Source organism: Panthera tigris, chromosome B3 (genome assembly GCF_018350195.1).
Source record: "Panthera tigris isolate Pti1 chromosome B3, P.tigris_Pti1_mat1.1, whole genome shotgun sequence".
Taxonomy (NCBI): domain Eukaryota; kingdom Metazoa; phylum Chordata; class Mammalia; order Carnivora; family Felidae; genus Panthera; species Panthera tigris.
This window is the reverse complement of record NC_056665.1, coordinates 81,595,303-81,612,254: the sequence shown is the minus strand read 5'-3', so window position 1 is coordinate 81,612,254 and position 16,952 is coordinate 81,595,303. Positions and strand designations below refer to the sequence as shown.

General features: G+C 39.4%; 1 protein-coding gene across 9 annotated transcripts in view; it reads right to left on the bottom strand.

Annotated features, from left to right (window-relative positions):
* AKAP6 (A-kinase anchoring protein 6) overlaps positions 1-16,952 on the bottom strand; it is a 554,906-nt gene that overhangs the window by 476,107 nt on the left and 61,847 nt on the right. For 6 of the 9 annotated variants that reach the window (XM_042989535.1, XM_042989545.1, XM_042989540.1 and 3 more), the window contains 3 exons: positions 16,252-16,404; positions 11,245-11,387; positions 8,422-8,633 (listed from right to left, as the gene is read on the bottom strand). The gene's annotated coding sequence lies outside the window, so the exon portion shown is untranslated. Of the gene's footprint in view, positions 1-8,421; positions 8,634-11,244; positions 11,388-14,266; positions 14,403-16,251; positions 16,405-16,952 lie in introns of all 9 variants that reach the window. The other 3 variants (XM_042989537.1, XM_042989539.1, XM_042989543.1) reach the window with 3 other exon arrangements.

The window sequence follows — 16,952 nt, the reverse complement described above, 5'->3', positions numbered from 1 at the left end:
AAAAAATAAATAAAACTTGGCACCTAGATGGCTCAGTCTAGCATCTGACTCTTGATTTTGGCTCAGGTCATTATCTCACTGTCATGGGATCAAGCCCTGCATCCAGCTCCAAGCTAGGTGTGGAGCCTGCTTAAGAGTCTTTCTCTCCCTCTCCCCCTGCCCCTCCTCCACCAAAATTAAAACAAAACATGTGGGCTTATTCACCTTCACAACAAATAAACCTAATAATATTAACCAGAGCAAAGAACAAAAGGAAAAACTCTCTGAGTAAAAAATATCCTGGTGAAACATGTCTCTTCTTAAGCTGGTTATGTTACCTTTTTCTTTGTCCTCTGCCTCTTAGCCTATTCCTTTTCAGTTTAATTGGTTAAAATTCACATGTTTACAAATCATGCATCAATTATTTATTGCTAAATTAGTGAAAACCATAATATCTTAATTCACCAGTCTAATTCTTTATTAGTTCTCAAAGCAATCGTTAGTTCTCTGAGATAGTTTTAGAGGTTGTTTTTATTTCTTGCCTTTCTTTTCAAATCTGTCCTTTCTCTTCAAGCAGCTGCTCTTCTGAGACAGGTTTTCCCCTATGGTATTCTAGAAGCTGAATGACACACCTAGTTGAAGCTGAAGAAAGATACACTGCTGTGGTGCCTTGCTGCATTGCCCACCTTCTCACCACACCCTCCTTCTTATGTTTATTTATTTTTAATTGAAAAAGTAATGTAATAACAACACTAAAGGACAAATTTTTTAACTACATTTGTATACCTGCTTTTATTTTTGCCTAAGGTCCTGCTATTCTGAATATTTCTAGTTAATCCCACTCAGGCTGCCTGCATGAGTGACCAAAATAAATGTTAAAAAGTCATTCCCTTTTGGGGTGCCTGGGTGGCTCAGTCAGTTAAGCGTCTGACTCTAATTTTGACTCAGGTCATGATCTTGAGGTTTGTGGGTTCAAACCCTGTGTCAGTCTCTGCACTGGCAGTGGGAGCCTGCTTGGGATTTTCTCTCCCTCTACCCACCTGTTGCTCTCTGCCCCTCCCCCCCATCAAAATAAATAAATAAACTTTTAAAAAATTTTAAAAAGAGTCATTCTCTTTTACTTCACACACACACACATACACACATGCATGCAAAAAAAAAAAAAAAAAGTTAAATACAGTGTGATATTTGAATTAACTACTAAAGCTAAATGTAAGCAGATTACTTCACTAGGGGAGCACCAGTGTTACTTGTTTTAGATGGGCTATTTTTATGCTAATGTAATGGGAACAAACTGTGGCTGGGGAGACTGGAGGGCTGCTGGAGGAGAGAATCATGGTGGGTCCAGAGCTATGCCAGAAGGTAACAGGAGTAAGTAAGAGACTGGTGGGGTAGAAACAAACTATGAACTCTAAGAATTGAAAGAGCTGAGAGGGGTGTGAAACAATGATTGTGAGGGGACCAAAGTAAAGAGTTATTTCAGGAAAAATATTTAAATCAAGGAATTGAATGAAAAGAACGAAAGATGAGAGGGTAGCTTGAGATATACCTAGAGCTCCATCTCAGAGAACCTCTAGAAAAAGAGAACTAGTCCACACTGTCTGCAAGCACAGCCCAAGCAACAGGATGTTAAATCTATGACAAGCTCTCCAGGTAATATACATGCACATGCTTTTGGTTGTCCTAATTTGTAAAGTGTTTGTTCCTTCAGCACATGATCTTGTACATGGTAGATAGCTGACACATTTGTTGATGGCTGACTAGTGAAATTATCTAACACAGCTGGTTTTACAGCTTGTACAATGGTGGCCACAGTGGGCATTAGGATCTTTACCAAGTACACAGAAAGGCCATGAGTCCTTGGTGCTTGATCCTTAGAGAAAACTCCAACGCCCCCTTAGTTCTCTAAGAAATGACAAGAGCCCCTCAAGTATTTGTCAGGTCCTTGTTTACTCTCATCCAGTCAAAACCAACCAAAAAAAAAAGTTATCTTTTTCCTGTGCAGCAAGTGCCATTATTCATATTAATTCTCTAACAATTCTCTGTACATCTGTAGATTAATATAGCTTCTTCTCACTGTAACATGATGGGTCAGAGTGTTTCACATACTATAAGGTCCAGGAGTCCATTACCAATATCTCATTATTATAAATAGTCATGGTAGATCCAGACTTACAAACATCAGCATGGCTGGGACGGCCTTGCTAGGGAAGGGTTCATTATAAATATTGACTATAATTCCCCTTTTAATTAAAAAAAAAATGTGAACTCTTTCTGTAGTAGTATAACCTCAAATTTTAGGTCCCCAGTTTCCTGGAGAGAGAGAATATTAAAAAAAAAGTAAAAAAAGATAATGCTGAAAAAATATCCAGCCAGCATAAAAATGTTGTGTAATTTAAATGAGAGTTAAACAAAAAAGGTGATAAAAGTAATCAAGGAGTAAACAAAGAGTGGGAGAATAAATATAAACAATGAACCCACAGGATGGTTCATTAGCTTGCTTTGCAAAGATCCGATTTCTCCCCTGAAAGCAATGGTAATGACAAATAGGCCTGACCTACCAAATATCTTCAGGTATAATGTAACATGTCCCCCACTGCCTATAAAAGAAATGCCACTGAATTACTGTGCATGGCACTGAATTACCATGGATGCCTTTAAATTACCACATATGGAGTCTTTGCCCTGGGTTGTTTTGACAATGGTACTTCAGTTATTTTAAGCTCTACAATTTCTGTTTGAATTGTTCCAGAGCAGAGGTCTCAAACTCAAGTATCTACAGGACTCAGGCAGTAGCAGTTGGGGGTAATGGAGGGGACTGATGGGAGACCATGATGAATTGGAGAGTACTGCTAAGTCAACTCTTGCCAAATGAGACACATCATCTAATTCTTAAAGAGAAATCTGGAACTTAAATTTGAGTGTCAATTTTTTATATCAAAATGGCCATACAGGACTGCCAAATAACTTGCAGGGTCCAGTATAAAATGAAAATGCAGAACCCCCTGCTCAAAATTATTCTTATGAATTTCACGATGGTGACTGCAGAACATTAAATCAAGTGAGGACTCTTCTTAGCACGGGCCCTATGTGACTACATGGGCTACAAGCACATGAAGCCCGCCCTGGAGGCCTGCAGGCCAAGTTTGGCTCATGAATTGTCCTGCTTGAGACCATGTTCTAGAGATTCTACAATCTCTCCCCATTTCTCTTTGTGACTCAAAGCACCCAGCTGCAAAATGCCTGGAAGAATTTGAAACATGCCCTTTAGCTGAAAAACAGATAAAAACATCACTGGTGGCTTACAAGGGAAACAAAGTCTCTCCTCTGTCCTCACCAAGTCTCAAAACCAGCTGGGGGATTCACCTGCTGATAGGGATGTGCTTATAGAGAAAAATATCTTTTGCCTTATTAATTCAAAATACCTAAAAGTCTGTTGTTGTGGCCAAAGTCCTATAAAAAGTGATATTCCCCCAAAATGCCTTCCCACTCATGGCCCATTTACAGAGTTGGGTATATGCAATTGCCATCAAAGGAAAATAATCTGCAAGTGATTGATTGTCACAAGTCAGACACAACTTACATATGTATGAACATGCACCTGAAAACTTTCAGGAAAGTTTATGAAAATACAATCACAGTTTTAAATGCTTTAGTTAATATAATCACTTAAAGAAATGTCTCTCATTCAAAGTGATATTTGTAAGGCATACTAGGAGGAATGGACAGGTTGCTCATGGCTGGAGGTGACTGAACTTGTGCCCATGTGGCATATACCTCCACTGGCTCACTGGATAAAACAATCAATTTAGAAGGCTCTCAGGATAGTTTTTAAAAGTGAGAAATATCTTTTATATAAGTGACAAAAAAATCTCTCCTTAACTGATCTGTCATATATATTTCATATTTCCATATGTCAGGTTGAAGTCAATTGAGATGGATATGTACTTTGTGGTTGATGACTATTATACCTTCCAGAACAGCTCATATACCAACAGAATGATAACTGCCATGCAAGCTTTGTTTATACCTAGCAAAATTCTAATCCAAACCTAAGCAGAAAGATAACAAGGCTATAATTTGATGCAGTGACTTTACCTCCACATGTACATCACACATGCATAGGCACCTATACATATGTGCAGAAATAATATCTATTATATTATTAGATATATATATCTTAGATATATATATATCTTATATTAGATATATATATCTTATTAGATATATATTGATATATATATCTTATATAGATAGATAGATATATCTTATATATATCTTATATCTTATATATATCATATATATATATATATATATGATATCTATTACCAAGTGGAACGTAACTAAATAGAAATAGTATTATAGTATCAGAGAGAATAAATTATTCCAGTATAAATTTACCTGTTTATTTTTGTCTACCCCTCTAGAATATAATGGGGGGAGAGATTTGCATCTGTCTTGTTTACTCCTATGTTCCCTCACATTGCCTGGCACATAGTAGATACTCAATAAATACTTGAATTGAACTGAATCCATAGGATCAAAACAAATTATAATTCACTGATTCTAGGATTAGGAATAGGAGGAAATCAGACACATGTAGCAGGACTACAGACTTCCCTAAATTCCACTGACCTTTTTATTCCCTAGTTAGAATCTAACTCATGCAGTCACTGTACCTACTAACTCTATTGCTTTCATGTCAGCCTCTCATTTCTGTAGCTCAGGCAGACACAAGCATGGACTTCCTTGGAGCAAGCTGGGACAAAGGTTAACGTCTTCCCAGAACCTAGAAAAGGCTAATGAGCTCCGTGGAATGATATCTCTAAGTATTCACCATACCAGAATCAATATCAATGTGCTGTCATGTATGCATTAGCCCCACAGTCAAACAAAGAACAGCCCTTAGAGCCCACTAATGATGCTGCATAGCTGGGGATGGGCAAGATGATGCAGAGATGACTGTATCAGTTCTCCTCAAACACAAGGCTTCCAGGATGTTGCACAATACCATCATTCTGGTACTTTGTCAGAGATAGGAAAGCATTTGGATTCAGCCACTGATACACTCAGCAAAAAAATTCTTTTTATCTTCTTGACCCAAGAGATAGATTTGGAGTACACCTTCTGGCTGTGAGAGAAGTTTCCTCTTCTATTCCTTGTCTGGTGTTACCAGGGAATGCAACTGTCTTAAAGTTAGCTGAGCACTATTTATGTAGCTGATGAGACAAAATCAACAAACTTGATTCATTATTGACCTAGATAAGACCTGCCTTTAGTGCAATTCCATCATGCCCATAGTCATTCATCTAGCATTTCCGATATGTAGATCCTACTAGAAATATATGTTGAGCCAGGGTACTGGCAAAAGTTCTAAGCCTCAATTCTGCATTCGTTCAATCTCTAGGATCAGATAAAGATCTCACCAAAATTTAAGCTCTTCTGTGCAGTAAAATTGAACTTAGTGTCATAAATGGAATTTCATTCTATGTGTGAAAATGTGAAATCTGATTTTCCAATTAGAATGAGAAGGGTAAGATAAGTATTATAGAGTAAAGATGACTGATCTGTATGGTACACACAGTTAAGATGTCACAAAACCAAAATTTCTGTGGGTATCACAGTCAAATCACATTGGTTTGGAATCCTCACCCAATCACTCATTAACTTAGCCAACTCTGTTAACCTGGCTAAGACTTGGTTTCTGCAAAACATGAATACCACCACCCAAACCTAAAAATGCAATTATTATTCTCTATCTCATAATGTCATTATAAGGGCTAAATGAGATATATATAATGTTAGGTCCAGTGCTGGATACATAATGAGAACATTATGAGAATTGTTATTTTGGTTACTATTTCTATCACTCCCATAAATAATTAACTTATTTGCAACTTTATAATTTAGGGGGGAAAGAAAGGCCATAACCAAAAGCACGGAGAAGGTTAGCTTCTTGTGAGGTTTCCATGGTGGAAACTTGGCCACATAGTAAACATGGTCTTTATGACCTTTCATTCATCACTGTGAAACAAAATTCTTTCAATTCTAGAAAGTTTCAGTGAAACACCACTAAATGCAGCCATAGAGCAATCTCTCCCCTCCCCCATACACACACACACACACACACACACACACACACACACACCATCCACCCCTTGGGGATATATTAAAACTAAGGCAACTGAAATAGCCTTAGCCAGTAATTAAGACACGCAGCTAATCAGAGAGCAGCACAGAAGGCTGTGGCCTTCTGCAAAGAAACTGAGGATCAGGATGACAGCTCCCATTACTAGGGCTTTGTTCTCCTGGAGCAAAAAGAGCACAAAAGCATAAAGTTGGAGAACTGTAACTGCATTTTGAATACTTGCAGGAACAGGGGAGGGTGGGGTGGAGGGGGGGGGGTCACAGGTTCCTCTGAAAGGAGAGAATATTCTACCAGATAACTGCGTCAGCCCACACCCACCAGCGCCTTCCCCACCCTCAAAGCATGACTCCACTTTTTCTAACACTACCCTTAAGGAATCTGGCTTCTGTGACTTCCAGTAATTGTACAAATCACCCATGATGAAGCAGCTGAACACACTGTTAGACAAAAGAAACAAAAATTAAGCAAATAGAAAACTCATTAAAATGCTGGCTTTGGTTATTTTTACTCCTAACAATTCATGTTACCAAACAAGTCTTTCTTCCTTGCTTTTCCTTGGAAATAATACTTTAAAAGAATTCTAATGGGCACTGGGTGATTTTCTCCAGACTCATAATCCAGCAACTAGATACACTTTCCCTTCCCCCATCTCCATCTAGGACTCCTCCCAGTCACCTTACAGCTTCTGACTTAGCTGCGTTCATACCCAGCAGTCCCAGCAAAGCTTTCTGTTTGCATTATACAACAAAAAAGCAGGCAATGAACAATTCGTGCTCCTAAGTGCTTGCAATAAAGCCAGGCTGAGCTGACCTCTCCCATCCCATAGAGCTGCATGTCAGCCATATAAGCTTAAAGGATGGAGAGTAGTATGTATGTGATATGTATAAACAAACTAATTAAAATCTAAGGTCTCTTATTCCAGCTAGTGCCTAATGGGACCAATATGATCGACTGTGAGGAAAAAAAAGAAAGAAAGAATCACTCCAAGCTCACTAGAGATACTGCTTTTGCTGCTTCCTAGGATACATCTCTTTTAGGCTCAATAAACAGCCTAAAAGAAGGGCAACTTGGGGGTTGCCATTCTTTCCTTTAAGACTTTTCAAATAAAAACTATCAACTCAGCAGCACCGAGCCAAAAGACCACTCCCTGATTCCAAGTGGACATATTGATCAACTGAACTGACATGTGCCTCCTCCTTTCTCTGTCTTCGTAGCAATCAGCTGCACCAGAAAAATCCATTTCATTTCCTAAAACAAAAGGCAACACACTACTCCTTAACTGGTACTGTCAGACTACAGTTTGTTTTTTTTTTGGGGGGGGGGGAGGGATATATATATATAGGCAACGAAGATGCCTAAAGACATAGCTAAGAGTTGAAATGAACATGGTATATGTTTACTGTAGTTTAGAATTAAGTTGAGGTTATGACTGAGCCCAGAGATCTGTATTCCCCACAGTCCCTGGGAACTCTGCTATTTATTTGTCTTAACAGATTCTGGCTAAAGTTAACAGCAGCACCCACTGGCACTTCCAGAGGCTCTCTTCAGCGTTACCCTTCATTGCAACTGCCGCAGAGAACAGACTTGTTACAAGTCCGCCTGCAAACAACTCCAGCTATTTTAGAGACTGTCTGGAGATGGAAAAATATCGTGGCAGGCTTTCAACTAACTATGAAGGACGTGGGTTGAAGGACGACCATATAAATCAAAAGGCTCAAGTAATTTCATTTGGTTTGGGTCTTCATGCTTTTAATAAATTCCATCGTGAACAGGCAAGAAATCCCCTTTCACATCAGGGTTATGTCAAATGCTTATTCAGCATTCGCTCCTTGCCATGAAGAAACTGAAACCCAACCGAGGTAGATACTAAATTTCATACTGTAAATCACTAAATATTTCAAAAATCACAAGAGCAAATAGGGGACCAATTAGCTCTGCCCAACAAATAAAAGAAATATATATCTTCACAATGCTGAAATGCTGTGAACTGCTCATTTCAGAGCCTATTTGGGATTTTGCAATAGAAAATTATCTTATGCTTATGAAAAATTCTATGAGAACAGCAAAAATAAGAGGCAGAAATGGAGCAAGGATAATTCTATGTACTATGATTCCTGTATGACTCTTACAGGCCTTTGTCTTAACCCAGCAGCCTGAAAAACAGATTTAGGTAAAACAGCTCCTCTTTCCCTAGTCCATTTTAAGCAGACAACATCCCCCCATCTCCGCCTTAGCAGACACCCACTAACCAACAAAACAGCCGTGCAATTAAGGCCCGGACATTCAACACTTACCATCTCCCGCTCCCACCGTCTCCTTTTGATGTTTACAGCACATCTGTAGGATGCAATACTAGGAGATGCCTTGTTTGACCTGCTGCATGATGCTGTGACATCAGTTCAGATGATGCAGCTCATTATGGGAAAGACTGCTGTTGCTATGGCAACTGGGATGTGCTAGGAATCCTTGCAGCATTTCCAGTGGAGCCTGAGACAATACGGAAGCCCTGTAAGAAACAGACGATATGCAAAATGTAGACTAAAGGGAGAGGATCCCTCATTGGACTAAAATCCATAGATTTAAAAGGGATTTCCCTGAAGGCACATTGGAAAAAAATAAAAATTATCTCCTACTTTGTTGTTACACATTTAGAAAAGAATGAGGTTGGGGGAGATATAGATTTAATACTGAGCAAATAAAAACAAATGCACAGTGTTTCTCTGTTAGGCAGTTTGATCACTTATTCCTCTCTGGACAGCATGATGACATCTTTTTAAAAGTTATTAAAAAGAATTTTTGTTCACTTGTCAAAAACTGAAAGAACAAAGCAGGGAGCAGGAAAAAAATGAAAAATGGAATATAAACAGCTGAGAAAGTGACTCTAACTCTGAAATAAATAAGTTTTAATTCTCAAAATATGAGCAAACTCCCACCAATGAACTCTGCCCTGGTCATTTCCCCTGATGGAAACCAACCCTCAGGACCTTCTTAATGTAGTACAGCCCCAGCTCTCAGTTGAGCATTGACAGGCACATGCAAGGATGATCTATGGGGCATAACACATCACTCTCAATCCTAGGGCCCAATCCCTTGGCCTGCAGAGGACCTCTGCTGCTCACAGGCAAAATGCAAATCTTTTTTGGGAACAAACCTGGTGGTTGGAACAAGTAACCAACCTCCACAGTCACTGACACCCCAAATATTGGAGCTCTGTTTTCCTTCCCTGAGGACAATAAGACGGCAGGAAATTACTTGCACCTCTCCCCCGACAAAAGCTGGAACTGTGTGAAAAGTCACATTTTTTTTAAATTTTTTAATTTTAGAAAGAGAGAGAATGTGCAAGCAGGAGATGAGGGCAGAGGGAGAGAAAGAGAGAATCCTAAGCAGGTTCCATGGCCACACAGTCCAACATGAGGTTCAGTCCCACAGCCCTGGGATCATGACCTGAGTCAAAATCAAGAGTTGGACGCTCAACCAACTGGGACACCCAGGTGCCCCTGAAAAGCCACATTTAAACAAGATACAGTAAGGTATTTCCCCAATTGTTGAAAGAAATGCAAATTTAAAGTAATCACTCTTTTCTATTCCTATGCATAAACACATATTATGTGGTGAGAAGGGGTATGGGGAGGAGAAGATATGAACAGAGCAGCCATTTTTTGCATATTTAATACTCTTAGACCATGGGTTGAGACAGAATCAAGCTGACCTCCCTCCACTCTATCCTCAAACTCTGGAGAAGAACAATATTCTAAAAGCCCAAAATCTAACAAGACAATTATGTTGTCCTCTCTAACTTGAGATTGTAAATGGCATTTTTGGCTAACTGCATGGGGGATGAAGAGACAGAATGGCAGAAGAAATTCAGGCAGTGCCTTGGTAAATAGGGGCTGACAAAATGCCTGAGAGATGCCAGGATTCTAGCAGTGTGCATCATCAGCCATTCACAGAACAGCCCTGCCCTGGATGGGAAGCTAGGATTGTTCCTGTTTCACCTAATGAGTACTTGTGAGACCAAGAGCAAGAGGTCGAAGTTGCCTGCCCAAGCTACCCATGCTTCAGTCACGGGCAGAGCCTGACTCCCATCCTTAATCTTAGACCACATGGTATATACCAAGAGAAATAACAGGCAGCCACTCCAGAGCAAACACTTATCTGGGATTCAGGAAACATAGTGTTAATGCCAGTTTTTCCAGTGAGCATCTATGTGCATTCAGGCCAATTAACCTCTCTGGACTTCAAGTTTTTCATCTGCAGAGATAATGTATTTCACTAATAACCATGGTTTTCAAGATTTCTTGATACTTGAATGCTTTATTCTAATGCTACAGTCCAAAGCTAAGCTGCCCTGATTGAGGGGTGATAAGCCCAGAACCAAAACTGATGAACCTTTCTCAACCCCTACTCCCCCTACCTCATCCGCTCTGAAGTGACCCATGAAGACACTTCTGAAGAACCTTTCAGTCTCTGAGGAAGATGGAATGAGTCATGGATCTAGAACAATATTACTGGCCTTTCTAGAACTGAAACCCCATGGTTCTATAAAGAGGAGAGAGCAGGGCAGAATCAGGTATTTCCTATTTGAATATGGTTTCTCAGAATGAGAAGAACCTTGTCAGTCTCCTTTACCAAAAGCAAGTCTTTGTTCACTGGGAAGAGATGGATGGTGGCTCATCAAATCTGAGGTCAGACTCTTAACAACCTGATATGGCTGAATAACTAACCCCAAAAATGGCTCAGATCATGTAAAAAAAAAAAAAAAGGTGGGGGGACCCAAAAAACAGAAGCAAGTCACAAAGTGTTTTCTTGCCTTGCGAATGGGCCTATAATAGTTAACTTTAGGCCTCCCAGTGGCCTTTCTCACTGTTAAACATCCCCACCTCATGAGTTTATTTTGAGGATTGCATACAATAATGTATATAAAAGCATTTGGAAACCAGCATCACAGAAATGTCAAGCCTTATTACTACTGTCATTAATAGCCCACTCACTCCAATCAGGGGAGGCTCTGTGGCTCTCATTTGTACATCCAGCCAGATTCTGGACCCTGGACTAAGATGGTTAGGAAATGGCTTGTAAGATCTGCTACCAAGGAGGGCTTACTCCTTACCACTCACTTCAGATGAGGTCAAGGAAGATAATGGACAGGAGATCCTTTCAGGGTGCAGAGCCAGGGCCATGGACAACAAAGAATAAATGAATTTCTTCTGCAGAGGAGAATCAAGGCCAGATCAGTGAAATGAGGCAGGAAGCTTCAGACCTGAATGATGAGAAGGATTTCAGAACGGTTGTGGGTTAGGGACCACTATGTGTCTTCCTTTTTGCCTCTGACAGAGACGACTCTATATCACTAAAAACTCCTGGATTTTCAGCTGAATGTCATGACTAGATGGGAATTTAGGTAGCTTCTGCGGGGTTTGAATATGCTTGTCATAGGGCAAAAAGGAGAAAACAATATTTGGGGATCAGCAGGACAACTTGTGACAGCTACTCAGACTGCTCACCACTATCCATGTGTCTCCTCTTCCTCCAGGTACATTCCCAGTGCCCTTACCTGTAGGTGGACCTTAGAATTGGTTCCCACCAATGGAATGTGAGTGGAACTAAAAAGAAACATCTCTAAAGTTAGTTAGGAGCATGTGTACCTTTCCCATACTTCCCTCTCTGCTAGCTGGATGCAAAGAATCTAGTGAAAAATTCTGAAGCCCTAGAAGATAACAGCCCCACACTGTGAATGGAGCCTGAGTCTCTGGCCCCAATGACCTGGGGTATAGCCATGCTCTCCCAATCACCCCCTGACTCACATGGAACTTCAATGAGTGAGAAATAAACCTTTACTGTATTGAAAAGATTTGGGGGTAGTTTATTATACATGTATTATCTAATTATAAATAAAATTATAACAATTTAAAAAATATAAATTAAATAATTTAATAAAATATAATAACATATAATAAAATTATAATATACTGTTACTTACTAAAAACTTACAGAGTTAAAAACAGGATTCCTTATTACAGAGCTTCTCAGAGTCTTTAATTTGCTTATATGCATTGAGATCCCTCATGGGGAGAATATACTATGTAGTATTTCCCTAATTTATTTGACCATAGAATCCTTTTTCCATGGACTAATTTTCCACTGGCTGTCCATCCACAGTCTAGGTAGGAAACAGGACTGTAAACAACAATGGGCTAGAATCCCCTTGAGTCCCTGTTTCAGTCTGGAGGCTGTAGAAAAGGCTGTAGAAACTTCTCTCATCTCTAGTACAACAGTCTACTTGCAGCCTTTCTCTGCCATTCTGAACTGGCAAGGCAGAAATTGGTGGTGTTATTATAGACAGAGCAACATTTATACAAATGTTTCCTCCTGGCCATTTTCCCCTACTTACAATTAGGAGTTGTGTCCCAAATTCTTACCATATCAGGAGTAAATGAGTATTATTTCCAAATCAACAGCTCACGATGTAAACATACATCTTCTGTTTGCATTTTAGAGGTTTAAAAAACCCTGAAGTTATTCCTGGAAATGTGACAAGCCTGCATCCCTTAGTGTATTATGTTAAAATGTCTGAATCTGAGGCCTAGTAGATGTTAGTTAGCAACTGTTAGCTGGGGGAAGTACTAGCTGATTTCACAGGTGAGCCTCCAAAATACCCTGGATAAATATAACAATGGTGTGTTTCTTGTTCACTGGAAGTCTAAATGGATGTTCTGATTGCAGGTGACCTTCTATATGGTGATTCAGGGACTCTATCTTGAGATTTTGCCCTCCTCTAGAACCTTAGAGTCCTTGGCAGTCATTGGGCAGATGGAGATGGCACAGGGAGGGTTTTTATGGGCCAGATCTGGAAGTACTTTTCTACACTTCCATCCACATTCCATTGGTTAAAATTTGGTCAAATAGCCACACATACTGTAGGAGACTGGGAAATACAATCTAGCTTTGTACCCAGGAAGAAAAGGAAACAGGCATAATATATAGTTATCTGCCACATCATGATATCAGGAATATGAGCCTTGTTTCGGGCTACATTTTACATATGTGTCTGCAATACCACCAATGGGTCTTCTTGAGCCCAAGTGAACATTCAGACACACAAGACTATCATAGCCAACCAGTCTGCTCAGAGAGTTTGCCAGCAAGGCAGCATCAGGCATTATTCTTCTGCAGGAGTCTTGCAGCAAACAGTTCAGCAACTCACACAGTATCCAGGAGCTATTTTACCTGGCCCCTAGGTGACAGCTCAAGAGCAATGAGCAGAACATAGGCAAGTTTAAGAGCACCCAGCCTTAAAAGCATTATTCCTCATAGAAGCCCATATCTTTGTAACAATTTCAGAGACATAATTTCCAGGATTCCCACAAAAGTTATGCCCAGTTATATGAATCACTGAACTCAGAAAATATCCAACCTATGGCTTCCTCTCAGAATTTATAGTTATCTCAATCCAGACTAAGAAGGGCTTGCCCCTCATCACTCACTGCAGATGTAGCCAGATAACATAATGGATGGTAGGGAGGGGACCTCTTAGAGATTCCCCCAAAGCTAGGGCCATAGGCAGAATGGACAAACAGCTCCTCTTAGAGAGCACAGTTGAGACCAAAGCAGGGAAATTCTCCTACTTTCCAGTAGTAATTTTTACTAACAAAGGGCCATTTTTCCCCATAGCATTGTTGCCTAAAAATATTACTGACATTTTATCATTTTCAGGTTTCCAGGAGAACAGAGCTTAACCAAAGGTCAAATTCTTTCACAAAAGGATAAAGTGTTTAGCTAATCTTCTAACAAAAATGCCCAATTCTGGCTTCAAAATTGACCTTCATTCATAAAATGTTCAAGCATTCAAACACTTCAACCACATGCTTTTATGACCACACACCCAGGCTGCCTATGGATGCCCCTTCAATCAGTATATTTTATATACTTTCTGAAGATATCTGGAAACCAAAAATACTTGAATACCAAACTATAGTGGACATTAGTGACTCTTATTGTTGAATGCTCAGCATCTCTCTACGTTCTTTAGATATCCATATAAAGCAAAAATTCTTGTCTGAAAATTATTAATCACTGGTGGTCACAATAGAACTTTCAGCCATAATAATGATATAAAAGCTCAGTTATTAATGTGGTTACCTGAAGTTTGGATTTATTATTTCCAGACATCACGTCTTCCAACATCCTAGGTTATATGCTTTGGGCAGGAATCCAATTAAAGGAATGGAGCATGCGACTCAGTCTTAAGCCAGCCAGTTTGTTACATTCCCCTGACCTACAGACATTAATTAGTTAGAGATGGGTATGGGGCCCCACTGAAGCCAATGAGATGCAATGACACATTTTAATGAAAATCATTGTTGGCTCCTGGTTCTAAAAGTGAAAGGATGTCAAATTTGAAGCTGCTCGCCCATTTTGCATTCATGAATGAAGAACCTGTCTAGGAATAAAGCCAATGAAAGAAAGAGCAGAGCAGAGTTGAGTTGAGCTGGAGAGACTGCTTGAGCCAGAAATCAGCCCTACTCTGGCTCTGTAGGTTACAAGAGCCAAAAGGTCCATTTTTCTGCATCAGCCAGTATGTTTTAGGATTTCAATCACAGTAAACAGAGACCTAACTGATCCAGAAAGCCATTAGAGACATTGTGTAAGGTGCAACTAGGCACCATTAGCATGTAGCCTCCTTGGGAAGGAAAGAAAAGGTTGGGTTCTGAAGTGTTGAGCCTCAGCAATGAGACCCTAACAGTGTCAGGATCAGGGCCTGAATTGGCAAGATTTCTCCCACAAGAAAAATGCAAGGCATTATCTTTTCTCCTGGACATTCCTGGATTGATGACAGTGACCTCACACCCCTATCAGGCTGAGCCCCATTCCTATGTCCTTTCCCTGGGAAAATTCCCATCAATAAAGGCCAAAAAGCCTCAAAAACCCCAGGGAAGGTAGATTAGACCCTGAATGAACACGTAGATTGGGAGCCTGAAGCAGACGTTGGGGTGATTTTGTCCATAGAAACTGGTTTCAACCTGTTGAGACATTTCCCTGCCATCCTCCTGAATTTAAGATTTTATCTTGCCTGACTTTATAGAGAGTATGGTTTACTGCTTCACTTAGGTTTAACTCCAAACACAAACCTTTAACATGAAACCAAGTGGCGTTAATGTGCTGGTGGAAGCACAGTTGCACTGCTTTACACAGGGAAAGAAAACAGGTGGGACCAACTTATGAAGCAGGGGTTTACAAGCTATTTAAACTCTGCACTGTATTTCTGAAGCTTCCTTATTTTAGAATTTAATTTTTTCATAGGTCTGAATCTTGTCTACTCAAGAAAACAGTCTTCAGAGTACTACTGAGAAGATCTGACCAAAAATGATAAAGCAAGTCAGCAAGCAAACACCTACTATGTGCCATCAGACATAGAGGGGATAGCGGTCAGGATATCTGTTTCAAGTTATTTAGAACTCAGTCTTATAACTAACAAAGCATTTTTAGCCTCCACAACCTTTTAAACTAGATTCCTCCTCTTACTGAGAAAATTATTAATATAATAACTAACCCTCATTTATAAATATTCTTCCAGCATAAACATAATACATTCTAGAAAGATGTGGTTTTCCAAGATAATTTTAGTTAGAAAAAGTCATTTCTTTTCCTATGAATGTATGTGCATATAAACACACCATATACATATAGACTCAGAAACATAGGTGGGAATGAGTTTTTGTACACATTACCAATCTTTCCCTTTACTCTAGGCAACATCATTTTATTATTAAATTTACCAATTTATTGCTGAAATAAACATTCTATCAACATACTTGTTATAAAAACATTTCACCATAATACAAAATATATTGCTTCATGGAATTCTTTTGAAAGGGATTACAGAGACATAAGCATAAAAGTAAATCTAAAATATTCATAAGTATACACGTCACATAAAGAACATATACCACATAAATCACATAAGGGTTTATAAGGGTTATATATAAACACATATATTGAGATTATCATGAAAAAACAAGTCATAAAAGCATTGCTTGACCTAGCTCTATGTTCATAGTGCTTACTCAGTGCTATGGACTGAATATTTGTGTTCCTTCCAAAAACTCAAAAGTTGAAATACCCACCCCAGAGGTGATGGTATTAGGAGGTGGAGACTTTCAGAGGTCATTAGTTCTTGAAGGTGGATCCCTCCTGAATGGGATGGTGCCCTTATAAAAGAGGCCAGAGAAAGTTCCCTTGCCCCCTTTCACCATGTGATGGCAAAAGCAAAGAGGTATCTGTGAAGAGGAAGTGAGTACTCATCAGACGTTGAATCTACCAGCCACTTAATCTTTGACTTCCCAGACTGCACAACTGTGAGAAATAAATGTCTGCTGTTAATAAACTACCCAATCTAGTGTATTTCTGTTCAGTATCCCAAAGAGATTAAGAAAATCCAGGTCTTCACAAATCAGTTGTGTTTCTATATACTAACAACAAAGTACCCAAAAAAGAAAGTAGAAAACAATCCCATTTACAATAGCATACAAAAGAATAAAAAACTTAGGAATAAATTTAACCAAGGAGGCTAGAGATTTATACACTGAAAACTATATAACACTGATGAAAGAAATTGGAGAAGACACTAATAAATAGAAAGACATCCCATATTCATGGATTAGAATCATTAATATTGTTAAAATGTGCATTTTACCCAAAGCAATCTGCAGGCATAATTCAATTTCTATCAAAACTCCAATGCATTTAGAGGCACCTGGGTGGCTCAGTCGGTTAAGCATCTGACTTTGGCTCAGGTCATGGTTTCACGGTTTGTGGGTTCCAGCCC